Genomic DNA, 18109 nt, shown 5'->3' with positions numbered 1-18109 from the left:
CCTATGGCTAAAACCAGAGCCTGTTAGCTTAGCTTATAACAAAACACTGAGAAGCAACTAGCTCGTACCTATGGCTCGTACGCATACTTTAAAAGCTCATAAGTAGCATGCAGCAACTTGATTTTTCATGATATCTGACTGTTAACTGTTTTGTTTTTCTTCACATCAAGCTAGGTGTTTCCCCTACCAATTTTTAAGATAACATGAGCTAACATCCTGGCTGCGGAGACATAGAGATGTATTATTTTAGCATTGTGAATAGAAATAGTATCCTACATTACCTCAGAGATTCAACTTCCAATCCAAACGACATTGGACCTGTCACTCTGGAGCAACTGTCCAGAAAATGAAAAGCACAGTAATATAATCAATAGATGTGCTTTTGTGTATGCTGAGTATTTACACACAGACTGTTTCACAGTAGTGTTGACTTACAAAGCAAACTGTGATATTTACTCCACAGGCTCATTCTCCATGTTCACTCTCCTTTCAATAGAGGGCTTTGTCCCATCTCCAGTTACAAGAGCTTGTTTACGTTTGTGTAACAGACTTCTGGTTTCAGGTAATATATTACCTTTACCGTGCTTTTGTAGCCTACTCATGTAGGCTAGTGTTTTCAGAGGGAATTTTAGATGTATTTTCTCTACTTATTTTTTTTGTAGGGCAAAGCAAAGACTCACTGCAAGGATGCAAGTGGACAAATGCAAATGGATGTGACACATATGACAAAGGACAGTTTTCCTGTTCACGCTTGAATCATGCAGAGATTGTAAATGTATAGCACAGCTATTGCAGCCACTGAAAACAGGAAGCATGGAATGTGATTCAGTCATTTCCATGTTGAAACTCTAAAATTGGTGCTTTCTTTTCTAGACTGTTTCGTCACCTTTCTCCTGTTGCATGAGACTTATACCGTTACAGAGAGGATTTCACAACAGTCGTCCTCAACCTATTTTGTGATGGTAGCTATCTGGTCTTTCAAGAGTTTTCTAAAGTCTGGAAGTCTGCTGTGCAACAGGAATAACTATGGTAGCCTATCACAATTACTCGTTTTTTGTTTTATGTCATGATTTGTTCCTGTGGAACTTTCTGGACTCGTCACCTGTTGTGTTCATGGTCGTGCCTGCCAGCTCATTCAGTCCCACCTGTGTCTTATTAACTGCTGCTTTCCTTCCTCTAACTCCTCATGACTTCATCGTTTCAGTTTCTCTTGCGTTTCATTGTGCATCTCTTTGTATTCTCTAGTGTTTTTCTTCATTGTGGTTTTTTTTCTGTAGCTACATTTTCACTTTTTTTTGATTCATTGCTCCTAACACTGGATTTCACCTCCCAAGTAAGACTTTTTTTTTTCTATTGGTAAATAAAACCTGATGCTTCACCGACACTGGCTTTGTTTTGTTCCTGCATTTGGTTCCAAGATTCCTAAAAATCTGTTAATCTGTGATTTGCAATACTCTCCCCTTAACTACCAGCAAAAATCACAATTTATCAAGTGAAATAACAATAATGTCTGACAAATACTGTGGTGAGTAAGAATATTAAAAATGATATATCAATTGCCAGATGTTGTTTCCTCCATAGAGGAGCCAGTGGAAGAGATTTCCCCCCTCTGTGCCTGGACTGGATGAGCCGTAGAAATTAATTTTGTTGGTTGATGTGTGAGGATACGACTTCTTACAGAGCCATTTGTCTGTACACAAAAGGACAGTTCATCATAGCATCTTGTGTTCTTTCCCCAGGATAATAAGTTACTCACAGGATCTAATGCAGAATAGCACAGATAATTTTCCTTTTCCAAATTATCTAACCCATCAATGTGTGGTGGAGGAATCGCCAATACTGCCAGTTGAGATCTAAAAATACATTCAATGCATTTTATATGTATCAAATCTTAAAAAAAAAAAAGAAGAATCTCAAGTACAGCTAAAAACTGTGTACTGCGAGTGAGCCTACAAACTTATGTATGCTGTCATAGGTGACACAGTTGATACTTCTGTTTTTCCTGACAACTTTTTTTTATTGTTATAACAGGATAGAAACGAACAGAATGTGTTCTTTGTATTTGTCCTTCACTGCCCTCTGTACACCGCACACATGTTATTCCGATGACACACATGTTAACAGCCTTAAAGAAAGAACTTGAATGACTGTTTCTAGGGCATCCAAACCTGGATAGCTGAGAAGTTTCTCCCGTTTAATCCAAATACATTCTGTGTTAGGCTATATTATGATATTTATAGTTTGATTACAGGTAATACGTTTTGCAGAATGTGTATTTTCACATAGTGTTGGGTAATTACAATATCCATGCAAAGGTTAGTTTCATTAAGGGGTATCTGTCTTGAACACTGTAAACTGACACCAGGTTTTTCCTCTGGCTATTTAATAATGACTTTACAGGTCACATCTAGTGGAGGATTCACTGGAACAAAGGCCTGATCTGTGTGTGCTTTATTTGTGGCATTAAAACAGTGAAATTGAAAAAGTCAACTGAATATTGTGCAAAGTGACATTCTGCAGCAGAAGCACATGCATTTGTGTGCTGATTTAGCCAGTTATGAAGCTGTTGATTAAAATGAGTGCATGCTGCTACTGAACTGTATCACCAGGATTTTTTCAGTTTAGTATTACTGTGGCGGGTAAGGCATGTACGTATTTTATTAAGCTGGCTTCCTGCACTAGGCAAACTAGGCAGGGCTCTACATCAGTTCTGGCCAGTTACAACTACCCCTATCATCGGTGGTGGAAGAATTCAAGATGACAAAGTACCGTGATGATGTACAGAGACTCCACGCGTAAAGCCTGCTGAAGTTGAAGGACATCGTCGGGAACCAGTGCATTGGATGACAGGGACTCAGTTCCACCCAGTTCCAGCTGTGAGGGAGAGCAGACCCAAGGCAGAGGAGGGACATGATTCAAGCCGAGGTCTGGCACCTATCGGAGAAAGGAAGAAGGATTCAGGGCCATGGAGCTAAGATCACAAGGAGCCTGGAAGTGGGATCTGTCAAAGCAAAGATGACCTGGCCTAAACTCTGGAGACAGGAGCATTTTCATATCTCTCCCGCCTGCACAGGTGGGAGATAAGGGAGGGCCCATTGTGCAGGCCATCTGGAGAAAGAGAAACTATGGCGTGCATACTAACTGGGTACAAGATTTCTCTTAGCCATGGGAGATGATCATAAAATCATTCATCACTTTTCATGTCATAGTACACTCAGAAAACTAAACAGTATGGCTCAAAAACACAGTATGTTGTCTGTCTCTCTATAGACATTTGTAGAGTCATAGCTAGAGGCATTGTGTTTTTGGGTCATCTGTCCATACATCCCATTCTTGTGCATGCAGTATTACTGTAATGCCCAAAGGGTATTTCCTCAGATTTGGCACAAAGGTTCACTGTGACTGAAGGATCAACTGATAGAAATTCGTGGTCACAGGTCACAGGTCAATGTGACTCTATAGAACATGTTTTTGGCCAAACTCAAAACTTCATGCAGTAATTAATTATGATATACTGTCTGGCAGGGTGAAATAACGATAGAAATGATTTTTTGGATTTCCAAAAGGTCAAAGGCCACTGTGACATCAATGTTCTGTAATTGTCTATGATCATGGCCACATAACTCTGTTCTGTCAGAATCTGCATTAACTAAGCATGTGAGCACACTAAAGGAATTGAACTCCATTTAATATTTCTCTCAGTAAAATTGCAAACCAATACAGTACTACACACAGCAGAACAAAAACAACAGAGCCTAACAAAGTAATGACAAATCAATTATATTCCTGATTTCACAAAATAGAAAATACACTTCATTAAATCCTTCACACTCTTTACTCACCACATATGAATGTGGACACTGGACAGACAGGGATATCACGTAGAGTTACAATTTGGGTCAACTCAAGTTTAAAGTCAGATTTGTTTGTGATAATATTCCCTTGCTTTGTTGGATTTTACATTTTTAATAAACACATCTTCACCACTCTGAACAATATAGATGAATTGTTTTGTATTATATTCTATTTTATTGTATTATAATGTCATGCATTTGACGTCATGGGGCAGTTCATGTTGCTTTGTTTCATTTTGCTTACTGTGTAACAGAAACAAAAGTTCTGCTGTTTCCTTTGTCTTTCAAATGAGCATGAAATTATAGGATAGATGTGGGTTATATTTTGACACGGTGCATGTTCTTGTAATTTTATATGGATTTGTCACATGTTTCCACTGGTGCTATATAGAATCTGCACACCGTATAGCTACTGCATATGATAAAGCACTGAGGAGAGTTAATCTGACTTGAAGAGGTAAACCATGGCTCCAGGATCTAAGAAGGGACAGAATATATTTGTAATCATGATGAAAGGCAAAGATTTCATAACATTGGAGAATAAATCATCGGAGAGGCACAGATAATAAGCTCAAAATATAATATTCATTTATTTTGGGCTAGAATTCATTTATTTCTGCACAAGGGGGCAGGGTCGACCAGACTGCAGTTTACAGCGGTATGCACCATAGCTGAAAAGTGTGTCTGCAGTGCATGGCTTCAAGCCCAGTGATCCAGTTAAAGTCTGTGTGTAGCGACTTGACAGCTCCACTAATTCCACAGAAAATGTTGTTTGTGTTAGTGAGTAAATGCTGTTGAAAGGGACAAACCCAACAATGTTTTTTAGTTCAGCTTCACAGTTCCATAATCCAGTCCCTGAGACGAACTGTAAACTGTATGTGGCTTCTTCACCCACTGTACCGCAACTGGAGATGTTTTCCTGGAGCCAATTCACTAGAGGTACATTTATTTGGATTTTTTTTTATCCATTTCATTAGAATAAGAACTAATGATAATTATTCTATTAGTATTTTCCAATAACTGTCAGTAAATGTTGGCATTTGTCTTCTCCTTGTGCTCTGTTTTGACTAAAAAGTAAGAAATACTGTTTTCATCTCACAGTGTCTTCATATGAATAATGCGAGTAAAATTACAGTGTTTTACAAGAAAGTAAAAGAGATGATGAGAAGTCAGAAAAAGAAGCTGAAAACTGAAACTCGTCTCTCTGCAGTTAAAGTTTGCAGCACACACCTACTCCACATGGTGGCACTGTAACAGCTTATAAAGGGAGAGTCATTAATTCAATACCCTTGTGAGTGAAATAGAGGTTAGATATTCATTATAGGCTGTAACATTAACATATTGCTCATTCATTTGAACAAATTGCAAAATGCTTTGGCACATTCATGCAGATGATTAATGTATGGCCATCTCCTATATCATCAGTTGCTTATGTCATGTTGATCAAAATGTATTACAGTAAACTAGTCCTACCTCCTAAAATATCCTGGCATCAGCTGAATGCACAAATCAACTGGCAAAATGGCCAAAGCGGCGGTCATAATCTGTCAAACATATTTTTATACACATTTCTTTGTAAAGGTGTCCTGATTTGATGGATTGCTCTAAGGTGAATATCAGCTGTCGCGAACGACACATTGGATCAACTAGTGATCAATTCTATGACATAACACAGAGGTGCATCTCATGAACCCACAGCTGTGAAACATATCTAGACACAGCATTACAATTTCTGACAATGTCACAACAAAAAGCAAAGGAACAGAGTCAACAGTCAGGAGGAGGAAGTGGAGGGGTGAAGCTGCAAGGTGGAAGAGCCAAGGACATACTAGGCATGTTTACGCTCAGATAAAGGTCACACTGGTGGCCCATGTTCTTAATCACGGCCTTACTATGGCCAAGGCTGGTCCAATAGGAGAACAATGTGTGTATGTTGAAGTAAGTGCAGCCTTGTGCTCTTTCAGTCAGTATGATGAAAAACTTTGTGCAGTTTTCACAATACGACAAAATGGTTGAGCATTATGACTATCTTAATAGTAAACACTAACACATGCACGTGTCATTGTGATGCCGCTAATATTTACATTTAAACGGTAAATTATGGATTTTCAGCAAATTTCTATCTTCGTAGGAAACCCATTGCGTGGTGCTGTTGAAACTTTCTGTTTCTAGAAATGAACATCCTATTTTGCAAATGGCAAGGACAATTTGATAAATGGACCAAAGTGACAATTTCATATTGTCCCCCACTCTGCTCCCTGGACACGTTGAGTTCCCTCCCAGCTGATGAGGCTGAAGCCATCAAACTCCCTCAGTTCTGTCACAGTGTCAGTCTGTCACATTATGTTTGCAGATCAAGTTAAAATTATGAGCTTGGAGACGACACATCTCAGTGGAGCAGTCCTACACATTGCATGCAGTCTCTCACTGCGTGATAATGTAGTTACCCACACACACGAGAAACAACGTGACGATTGAGGAGGACACTTCAGGACACAGACCCAACACCCACTCTGTGGCTTCTGGCAATTTTTTAAACATCTTAACTTATCTGTTATAATAAAATGGTCAACTATTTATTGTTTAGATGGTAAGTTCACATAACAAGGCATTACAACCTGTCTCTTAATTCAGTTATGCAGCTCTTCTTAGCTGTTATAGACTACACACACTGGACAGTTTGGTCTCCCAAGTAAAGGCCATACTGTGTCACCAGCTGTGCTTGCACCACTGTGTCGCAGAGCACCGCTCCTTTTGCTGTATGATTTTGACAACACGTTACTTTACTCCACAAAATCTTAAGGTTTTATATCCCTTGCTTTGCTGTACTGTTAGTTGCTGAACTGAGATGGGCTGGAAATTGTTTGTTGCCAAATTATTTTAATTACCAGGACACAATGAATCTTGGGATAGGCTGTGCCACGAGGAATCCACCATCCATGGATCCACCCATTGGAGAACATGCTTCCCGGGAAAAACAGACCACATTTCTGGGCCGCATTCAAAGTCAAATGGGACAGCCTAGTAACGCTGCTTTTACGCAATCAGTCTTCAAATGCAGCATCTGAAGAATATAGACCCTCTGATTACTGGGACACATAGAAAGCTGAGACATGATGATTGGTATATTCACTGCAAACAAGTACTGAGCTACGTACCTATTGCCATAAACAAAGAGAGAAATAAATTGTCACTTAGAATGTAAATATAGTATTCTGCCTGATCAGAGGTTAATAATGGGCCCCTGATTCTTGCCCTTCTTTTAAAAAAAACCGAGGGGGAGGGTGGCACACAGTGAGGAATTACTTTAGCCATTCATACTGACCTGGAAAATACAAAAGATGCGTTGAAATGACCAAGCTATCAAGAAGAATGAAGACCAGTGGCATGAGGGCAACAGAACAGCAGCTGACCTGCTTAGATGTCAATGAGAAGATGGGATGAGATGGTGGGGTCAGTGCTCACTTATTGTTGACGCTAACTTATTGTCATCCATCTTTTGTTTATCTCAGCTAATAGCGAATGCATAAAGTTCACTTCAGATGGAGGCATGAAAGTTGGCAAGAGTTAATGTCTGTCAAAGCACAAAAGAAGGATGACATTACCAGTCCATCAAGGTCAAGGTTGATGGCAGGGGGGCAGAATTAATCTCTCTTGGAGGGGGTGGGGGGCAAAGACTTAAGAAGAGAGGATGCACACTGACAATGGGCCACTGGCTGTGGGACAGAGCGTCAGTCAGGGGCCTCTCTCAGGAGGGTAGACCTCTCCATGTTAACATCTGTTCCTCGAGCACAACATAATCCCCTTGTACTTAAAATTCATCGTTTCCTCCTTCTGCACAAACAAAGGTCCCCTCAGTGAGACTGTTAATTTTAATTAAATTAAGCCACTAAACGGCTTCTGAGATATGAAAAATTGAAATAATCTTTGCAAGATATAAATGAAATTTATATTTATTAGGATCATGGGTTAAAGTATTTTTTATGTATTTTCTTTTTCTTCTCCTGGATGTTTGTTTGCATTATATCAATCAGATCTCAGAGGGTACCACATTCTTCCTCCTCCTCACAGACATGCGGGGCTGTCCGTTATCACAGTCACACTGAGAGTGTATCTTAAATGAAGTGTCATCAGAACAATAGCTAGCAGGCTAATCTCAACGGGAGCTGAGGAAAAGCAGAGATTTGGTCTGCATATGGGGGGGTGTGGGGGCACTTGGTGGACACATGGCACTGGGGTGAGCCTAATCACGGGCTCACAGAAATCCTCACAAATAGGGAGTGGGCTGGGGGGTGGGGGCTGTCTCTGGGGTGACTCATTTAGGCTTTGAAGAAAGCACTTTGCACACGTAACACAACCAGCCTTTACCCACAGACATGGCGATTCCTCATTTGTTTTCTTTTGTCATTCTCTCCTCTGTGTGCATGTTTGTGTGTGTGTGTATGCACAGCTGAGATAGCTGAGAGGACATCAGCCCATAGCTGGCCTGACACTTGGTTCCACTGGTTTATAATAAACTGGACAGTTTCATCCCTCCCATTTCCTTGCCCCTGCAGCTTTTTTGTGGATTAGTAGGTCTTTTCCATTGTTCAATCTGTCATGGAGCCACAACAGTGTGGCACTCCTTTCCTTCCTCTCAGTTTAGTCACAGGAAAATCTACATGTCCAAAATCTTACATGTAGGTGCCAACAAGCCCAGTGCTCTAAACACAACAGTGTAGGCTGATATATCAATCGGCTGCAGCTATAGGCCTACAGAGCAACACATTCATTTGCAGTCATGTTTGTGTGTGAAATCCAATATTCACTCTCACTGAAGCTGTATTGGTTTGTACATTTCTGTCTTTTTATCTGCTAAATGCTCCATAATGTTCACAATAGATTATGTGATTATCAGAGCTTAAAATCCTATTTACTGTTGACAATGATGAGTCAGATGAGAGAGTGAGTCAGAATATTAAACATGCTGTCTGTAAAACCCAAAATAACATTCTGAAGGGGGAACTGCAGGTTATGATCACTTTCTGTGGACATCATTGGCAAATGTCACTCATGTTAGTAGGCTATAAGAAAATATTGATTCCAGCTTATGTAGGGTAAGGGGATTTAACCGCCACCTTCTCAGAGTGATATTAAAGGGGAATTGTTGTTTTTTTTACAATCTGGACCTTACTCCTAGCATAAAATACGATCATTTACTCACCCCGATAACTTTGGTGTCAAGTCGTTCCGACGTGATTAGATCCAGCCGATAGTCGCCTATAGACCAGAGCGGCAGTTTATGCAAATGAGAATGACTGATGCATCCTGGGTAATTTAGGGGCAGCGCCCAGCATCCCTCCATTGAAAAGTTCAGCCTAACTGGCTTGACAAACTAATACCCCTTTCCCACTGGCCAAAAAACCCGTTTAAACCCGCTAACAATCGGCTTTTGGTGGCAGTGGGAAAGGCGCACCGAGCCGCGTCGACGCGGTCAAACGACTCGACAAAGCGACGCGGGTTAAAATCGCCATTTAATCGGCAGGGCTCTGCTCGGCTTGCAGTGGAACGCCAGACCCGCGTCAACCGCTAATTTACGTGATGACACTGAACGTTACGTGACGCTACGTCATCGCGCCGGTTATTGACGTCTCATATCACGTATTTAAACAAAGCTCTGCTCCCGCTCTGCTCTCGATCCGAGACTGGGATAAAAGATCAGAGAACACTGACCAAAAACGATAATAAAAAAATTTTGAAAAGAAAAGAAAAAAAGCGACAGTCGTTTAACTGACGTGTTGTGCCGCGGACGTCCGTCATCCGGCCGCAAGACTCTCTTACCCTCAGCGGTCCCTGCCTGGTGCTCCAGGTCAGCCAGCCAGAGAGTCTGTTGACGGACACTCCGCTGAGCGCTGTGGCATGACTGTGTGTGTCCTCTTTCTTGCACCGCGGATGAGAGCGGCGACTTTTTATCTCTGTCTGATCCCTCAGGCGGGGGTCAGACTCGCTCATTTTGGTCAATAAAGGGGCCAAATGCCGATGACGTCGACCCGCGTTTAAAAAACCCGCGTCGACCCGCTAATTTTAGTGGGAAAACGGCTTAACTAACTAACAAAAAGTTGGCTATTAACAGGCTATTTACAGACAACACTTAGCCAAAACCTACCCGGTGATTCGACCAAATACGTGTAGATGTCTGGGTAAGAAATTTCTGGCCACTGTGTGAGTCATTGATCATTGTGGGAGGCTAAATGAGCATACCGGTAGATTAATTAATTGTAATTTTTCAAGATAGCGTGAACGGTGGGTTTCAAAGAGGGTCTCAAAAAATTATGAGACATAGTGCTAAAAGAACAAAAATAAACATTCAAATTGATTGTTAGTTAGTCTACGCTCCATCAAAACACAAAAAGCCACTGAGTGCAATTTAAAAATGCCGGGTGCTGCCCCTAAATTACCCAGGATGCATCAGTCATTCTCATTTGCATAAAAAATGCGAATGCAGCCTCTAAATAACACATTAGTTGCGTTTCCATCCACCTTTTTTTATTCGCATTTTCAAAAATTGCGAATAAATACTTGAATGTTTGAATAAAGGCTAGTAAATGCGCATAAAAGTTTCCCTCTGAGGGGTGGTGTCAGCGTATCGATTAAAAAATCGTTTTTGTGATGGAAACAGATTATGCGAATTGAGGCAGAGTTTGTGGGTGAAGTGCTGCTGGACTTCACCCAGCCACGTTCAAACAATGGAGAACGACGCACCCGGTCTCCCAGCTCTCGTCTCTGCAAAAAAGGCAAACCATAACTTTCTGACGTTTGTTTCACAAAACAACTGGGCCGTAACATCGTTGTAACTGTATTGATTTTTTCACCGGCTTCGTATGTAAACAGATGCACATGGAGGAGAGGATCATAACCAAACAGCGGAAAGCGAGCAGACCACAGTTCCCTACTGCATTCGTAAATATCTCATGTTACAACATGCTGCAGCTCAGTGCGGCCTATAATGTATTTTCTTTTAAAATGTAGCTGGTGCGGCTTATACAGGTGCGTCTAATAGTCCGGAAAGTACCCTGAGTCAGCTGAGTGTCAGCTGTCGCTGAGTGTCAACGGATGGATACATTCACGCTCTCATGTAATCTCACGGTGCACTCCTCCTCTCCCAATAATCGCAAAAACAAACGGTCATAAATTCGCATTTGCGGCTTAAAATTCGATACGACTTGGATAGCTACTACTGCCGCGCAGCGCAATACATGATAGGCTAGTGCTATTCCCTCTGAGTCCGGGGTTAGCTGTTATCAACATCCGGGGTCTGTAGGTTGACCTATAACCTCTGACCTGGATGAAGCACCTCGTAGCGCGGCGAGCAACCTGTGGCCCTGTTTTCATATGCAACATGACAGTAATTGAGCAACAGCCTGCAGAAACGCTCTTGAACGTAGCCCTATAAACCGCTACCAGATAGTTACAGTGAGTGTCCGACAACATACTAGAAAGGAGAAATGAACGTATGTCGCTACCTTTAGCACGTCGCTTCTTCTTCTGACTGGCAGTAGTCATCCCCGGTCAAAGTGGTCACAGCAGACCCTGTGGTCGTTACGGCGTAGTGCATCGACAGGAGTGTCAGCATCCATTTGTAGCACAGCTAACTGTTAGCCCTAACTTGTGAAAGCTCTGTGAAAGCTGCGCGAAGAGCAGCCCAACATTTTGTTGCCACAATTTGTAAATTATCCGGTCGTCTCTCTTCACCTCAGTCAGGTAACATTATTCCCCACCGGTGTTTTGCCGCGAGTTATCGCGAGATTTCAGAACGAGATTCCTGGCGTGGTGAGATTTGGACACAGATCACAGCAAACAGCGACCTCCAGGTAAAGGCAGAGACTATTACGTTCATTTCGGTTGAAAGTTGCTAATGCTAATAAGTTTCTGGGTGTTTCGACAAACAAAATGACCAGCTGGACGATCAGCTTCCACAGGCTTCCTCTCCGCAACCTGGACTTACTAAAGCTGACTTGCGCTGAAAATGGACCCTAAGTGGAATGATTTTATTATCAAATAGGCGTCAGAGGATGCACATATTTGCATCTAAATATAAAACAGATTTCTCACCAGCTAATTAGACTGCATGTCAGGATTGAAAAATATAACTTTAGCTCTCTCTATCATTAGCTACCTGCTGGATGACCTGTTTAACAGTGCATAAAGTGGATGTGGTTCAATCTACACTTGACACAGATGAATTTTATTTGATGTGCTCTCTGCCGAGCAGTGGTGAGTTCCTGCAGCAGAGAGCGCTCCTCCATTGGCCAACAGGCAGCAGCAGAGCGAAATTCATCCGTCCCGTCCTGACTGTGTGGAAGGTAGCGGAGGGAGAGGAGGAGGAGGAGGAGGCGGAGGAGGAGGAGCAGGCTGGATGGGACTGACTGAGCGGACTGTGCCGGGGAGACAAGGTTATTATGCCGAACGGGCAGCAGCTTTCCTTCCCTGACTTCTCATCCACGATGACCCAACTCTTCATTCATCCTGACACAACACCTTCATTGTAGAGTGGCGCGCTGCCGGGAGAGAGGTGGATTTAACTGAGTGACGGGTGCCGGCTGAGACGCGCTGCGGACAGACAATAAGTGCGACCGGTCGGACCACAACAAAAGACACAAGGTAAGAATCGCGTGATCTGTGTGGGCTACAAACACAACACAGGATATTAGAGTTTCTTTTTTAAAATAGTGAAACAACCTCGATTTGTGTGATCATCTATATCAGTTTGTTGTTTTTATTTTCAATATCTGCCCTTATTTTGTATCTTAAAACACACTTGCCGACTTGGCTCTATTGAAATCTTATGGAAACACTACTCTCCTGTGCTTATTCAATACATCAGTTCAGTGTTGATCTGAGTATAAATGAATCCCCACCTCCCTGTGACTGACCCACAGCCTATAGTTTATGTCTTTGGGTTTGTGCTGACTGAATGTCAGCTGGATGTTGAGTCGTTGACATGTCAACATGAGCGTCCTGCTGGTCAGAAAGGAGAAGCCTGCTGCAGTTGTTCACAGTGTTTTAGGACACTTTGAACACACAGGAGGCAGGAGAAAGTGAGTGTCTCAATGATAGCAGTCATGCACCTTAATTGGAGAGGATGGGAGGGAAATATCTCTCTATTTTTCCTTTTAAAAGTAAAAATGACATGTTTCCTTGTGGTCATGTGGTCCTCTATCCTGTGTGTGAATATCCTGTTTCCTGGCCCAAACAAACAATGGGGAGGCAGGCATGGCAGGCATGTGATATGCTGTACAGTGTCGCCTCACACCATGAAAAACAGGAGCAACAGCAAGAACAATTTTTAAAACTAAGTATTATTGGCTTTAAAATAAATCAGTAATGTGGTCTGACACGTTCTCCTTCAGCGTTGTTCATCTGTAGTGACACACAGCGGGTCTGGCATGAGGAAACCCAGTGACAGGAGGTGTGCGAGTGATACAGAACAAAGGCACAGCACTGGTTTGTATGGGCCGCTGTAGTGAGTTTGTGCCTCATGAGAGCAACATGTGCTGCCTCTTTCTCTCTTCCTGACACACACACACACATACACACACAGAAACAAAGTGCAATGGCAGCGCTGCTTTGTGTTGACTTTAGTCTAGGATGTTCAGCTGCTTTTAATGGGGTCAGCGCTTCTGATTCAATAAAGCTATTAACCATCACAGAATATTCCATCGCGGCAGCTCGGCACAGATAGGAGGCTTTTGCCAATCACAGACCATTAACAGCCTTATCAATACACAAGGCAAGTTTTATTTTTGAAAGGGTAAACACCACTTCCACACTACCTGAGGGGTGTGACCTCAGCTGATGAAGCGTTCCCACCGTCTATCATCTATGCATATTATGTTTTGTGTTAGAAGTTGCTCATCAGCATTTTTCTTTTTTTTCCCACGTCTTCATAATAATACTCTCTGCATGGATTTGAAAGAGAGCATTTGTCGGTTAGGTTATGTGATACTGTTGCGTCGCAGGTTCATATAATTCAACACTTTTGCAAGAAAACAAATACCTGCTAGACTGGTTCCTGACAACAGATTTCGTCCACGCAGAAAGATCAAACTCTTGGTTAAAGTCTGGCATTTGACAGGAGGAAGGAAACCCTGCATGTTAAAACAATGTGTTTTTCACACGCTGATTTGATTTACAGTCAACAATATAAGTCAATACATTTATCTAAAAAAAACCTACCTGAATGTGTTTACTTAGGGTGTCTAGTTGATTTTTAGGGGACCAAAATTTGCAGTTGGCATGCATTTTGTCATCAAGGTGCTCTATGTGCTGTTGCACCTGCAGAGACAGTCAGACTAATGCAGCAAGAGTTGGGAAATCCTGACCATATCATGTGTAAAGCATTTAAAACACACCACAGCTTGCAGAATGAATGATCAGAGCTGTTTTAGAGCTACAGTGTTTTTTTCTGATTTGGACTGATCTGATCTGAAGTGTGGTGGACTGTCCCTTTAAAGTAACTTCAGTTGCTGCCTCTGCTTAATGCTTAACTACTGTTAGCTTAATATTTTGTCACAAGTGGCTTGCTGAATCAGCAGTGAGCCTGCGTAACAAAACCAAAAATTTGCCAACATTGGCCACAGCAGGTCACACCAGACCATGATGTATAGGCTAACTGTGAGAAAACTGCATTACTGCATTATTGCATTATAGTTTTATTGCTATATTATGTATTCTCTCAAAAGTTTGATAGTTTTACTTAAATTTATATATACAGTAGGCTACCTATCTAAGATGTCACATCGCTCTTTGATGGACAGGTGCAAAGCAAAACAACAACAGAGCAGCTGTTGTCACAATTGGAAAAAATCATGGATGTTGACGTGGATTAGCATTTAGAATAATGTAAACAGGCTGGCTGCTGGAGGCCTAATTCAGGGTCAGATACTGGAGTGCTTTCTAGTTAATGTGTTTGTGGGTCAACAGTAATCTATAGGCTTTCACTGGAAATCAATTCAGATCTGCTGTACAGAGGGGACATCAGAGTGAGGAGGCTATGCGCTTATTTAGTCCAAAAAAAATGTTTTGTTGAAATTTTATTTACTCAGTCTTCAGTCTATGTTTGCTGTAAATCTCTTCTGCCTCCTGTAACACGATCACTGAAAACATGGTTCACACTGTCAACAGGATTCTGTTCCTCGTTGGCCGTGAACCAGTTCAGCAGTGTACAGACACTACATCTCTTTTCCTTCTTTCACGTCTGCTTTGTCTTCCCGAACAGGACATCCTGTGTAAAACAAAGAGTCTAGACCTTAGTTTCACATGCTAACCACAGACATTGTGAAACATCTAGTCGTCATTGTGTGTTTCAAAATTTACAATTCCTGTACACAGAACACGCCACATGCAAAGAGTTCGATGGGAGGAAAAATACAGTTGTGTTCTGTTTGATTTTTGAGTGGTTTGCTCCTGTAATGTGTTTATGTATATGTTCGCTGTTTATTTTCACTCTGAATAATGCAGAAAACACTAACATCAGCCCTGGAGGGCGATTCTCAGCTGGTGGGGAACTCCTCTGGGAGCCAGTTTCCATGTCATTTAGATGAAACAGACTGCATTAAAACAAGCCCCAATCTGTTTAAGGACAGACACTTGCCAGTTTGTGGACACGTTCTCTTCAAAATTCAGCGCTTAAACTCACCTCCTTATGAATTATTAAAGAATGGACACAAGGATGGATTAGGTTACCCATGTGTTTCAGTAGCTATTGACCCGTGCACTTTAGAGTAAAAACCTCTGGTCTCAGGGGAGTTTTTAGGGGGAAATTAATCACAATTCCAACAGTGCATGGTTTCTATCAGTACCAGTACAACCTATACAAATTAGGTGAAACACTCGGGAGGGGAAGCATCATTATTTTTCCATTGTGAAGACAACTGTTTCAATGAGAATCTGGACAGAAAGCAAATGATAAACGCTGCTTTAATTTGTGTTTTGTATTCCAATATTTTGAGATGTTTTCGTGTACGGTAATTGTTGCAAAAACAAAACAACCAAAGCCAAATAGTAACCTCAGGCACGTATGAACATTCAGACACAGCTGCTCATATGTATATAATTTAGAGTATTTCAAAGGATTTTCAACAAAATATGCTGCATATTAATTTCTAGAGAATATTTAAAGGACCCTGTGTGGATAATGACACAGAGCCAAAATAAAACCCAAAGTTCAGGGTTCTGTTCCAGAAGAAAGAAATATATCATAAATATCAGTGTGATAAAAAACAACATCCAGTCCTGCAGTATATTGTTATTCTTACTCATCAGTATACTGTGGGTCAGTCTGTCTAGACAGGGGTGGTTCATTTTTTAATGTAATAATAATAATGTCATAATAATGTTACATATGAATTCCCATCCAACCCAAGACTGTTAAGGTTGCACAGTTACCAACCAGTTATAAAGTTGGGAAGGTATGCACAGATACCAGAAAAGTGAGTAAACGATAATATATGGTAGACATTCTCATGCAGGGGAACTTTAATGGGAGCTGTAGTGTTTTGGATATTAATTCAATTATTGATGTTTAAATCTGATGTAGGGGATGATTACTTGTCAACAACAAACCCCCCATGAACATGTCTGATGTTGGTTTTAAGACCAGTAAATGAAACAACCCAGAAATCAACAGAGCATCTGCAGTGATTAGTTGATGAATTGATAACTGACTGGCAGAAAATGAATCTGCTTTCCTTGTAATTGTTTTTGATTAATAATAATAATAATCAGCGTCAATTTTCAAGCACAAATACATTATTTGAAGGCTCCAGCCTGTCAAGCTGCATACATACAAACACAGTACACACCAACACACCACATACTACTGTACCTTTTCCTCTCGGTAAGTTTGCAGCACTGCACAGGAAAGCCTACCTGGCCATTTGCCACGTGTGCAGAAGAGAGAAGGTACACAGACACTGAACTTTTAAACTTCCTTTTAAATTCCATCCAGTGCCTGATCCATTTCACTTTTTGTAATTCTAACCGAATGCAACAATAATTACTTTTATGTGTTTGTTTTAAGCACACTGAATCCTTAAATATCCTGTTGCTTGTTTTCAGCTGCCACAGTTACAGAGCATGAGCTTAGGAAGCATTACGAAATTAATACAGGGAAGTTTTCCTTCTTTGTGTGTCTTCATCTGTTGGTTTATCCAGCTCTGAGTGTTTGTAAAACCCCAAACATTGCATGTACGGTATATGGCACAGGTGGGCAGGTGGGATGTAGCAGGGAGCAGCGTCCTCCTGGTGGGATTGTCCACAACCTGCGGCGGTGGAGGAGGCCATGAACCCAACAGATCTATGCAGTATAACACTCCAGAGCAGATAGTACCCCCCTCCTTTTTTTGATGTTTGTGTTTGCCTCCTCCTCCTCCTCCTCCTCCTCGTGTGTCTCTCGGACTGGGATGTAATTGCTGAGGCTGGAAAAAATGAAAATAACAACAAAACCAAAGCCCTTTGCCACCTCTCTCTCTCTGTCTGTACTGCTGTCAGCCTGCCTAGAAGGTTTTGGAGAGAACGAGTACCATGGAGGGTGGGGGGGTGGATCTCCCTATAATTAGGCGGCTTATGTGCCTCTTTCCATCCATCCCTCTCTTGTGATCACTCTTCATTTCTTCCTATTTTCCTCTTAAATACACAGATCACATGCACTCACTCACTCACACAGTGGCCGTGCTGTGAGGTGATGATGTAGAGAACGAGGCAGGGGTGGGAGGGGTGGGGGGGTTGTTTGAAAGCCTGAATGGTAATGACCAGAATGAGACTCCCTGTGAGTGTGTGTAAGGTAAAGGAGGGGGGAGGCGGACGGAAAGGGCCTGAGCTGCTATGATTACTCTCTCAGGCGCAAATAGAGAGGTACACGATGTCGAGTTTGAGAAAAAACAAAAAACAACAACAACACAAAAACAGCCGTGCTCCTGCAGCAGACGTACCCCACAGCCTTGGATCCACAGTGATCGATAGTGCTCAACGTTTAAAACCCCATGTGAGTGTTTCACACATTCAGTGCCAGAGGGGATGGAGGCCCGGTAAAGAGACACACTAGAGACTTCTGAGATGATCTGAGTCTCACAACCCCCCCAAAAGTAATTTCCTGTTCAGTTGCTGTGCTAGATTTATCTCTTTTTTTTCAAACACTGCCTCAATGAGTTAATTTAGCTTGCTTGTATTTGCTTGTCAGTGCTTTTTATAGTTTCAAAGCCATTACAGTGTAGTAG

General features: G+C 41.8%; 1 protein-coding gene across 2 annotated transcripts in view; it reads left to right on the top strand.

Annotated features, from left to right (window-relative positions):
• The first annotated feature begins 12228 nt into the window (after positions 1 to 12228).
• frmd4ba (FERM domain containing 4Ba) overlaps positions 12229 to 18109 on the top strand; it is a 42059-nt gene continuing 36178 nt past the window's right edge. For both annotated transcript variants that reach the window (XM_085776395.1, XM_085776397.1), the window contains exon 1: positions 12229 to 12494. The gene's annotated coding sequence lies outside the window, so the exon portion shown is untranslated. The remainder of the gene's footprint in view (positions 12495 to 18109) is intronic.

This window comes from Trachurus japonicus, chromosome 5 (assembly GCF_045865225.1).
Source record: "Trachurus japonicus isolate A0001 chromosome 5, Traja_1.0".
Lineage (NCBI taxonomy): Eukaryota > Metazoa > Chordata > Actinopteri > Carangiformes > Carangidae > Trachurus > Trachurus japonicus.
The sequence above is the reverse complement of the archived record's forward strand: the minus strand, read 5'-3'. Positions and strand labels throughout refer to the sequence as shown.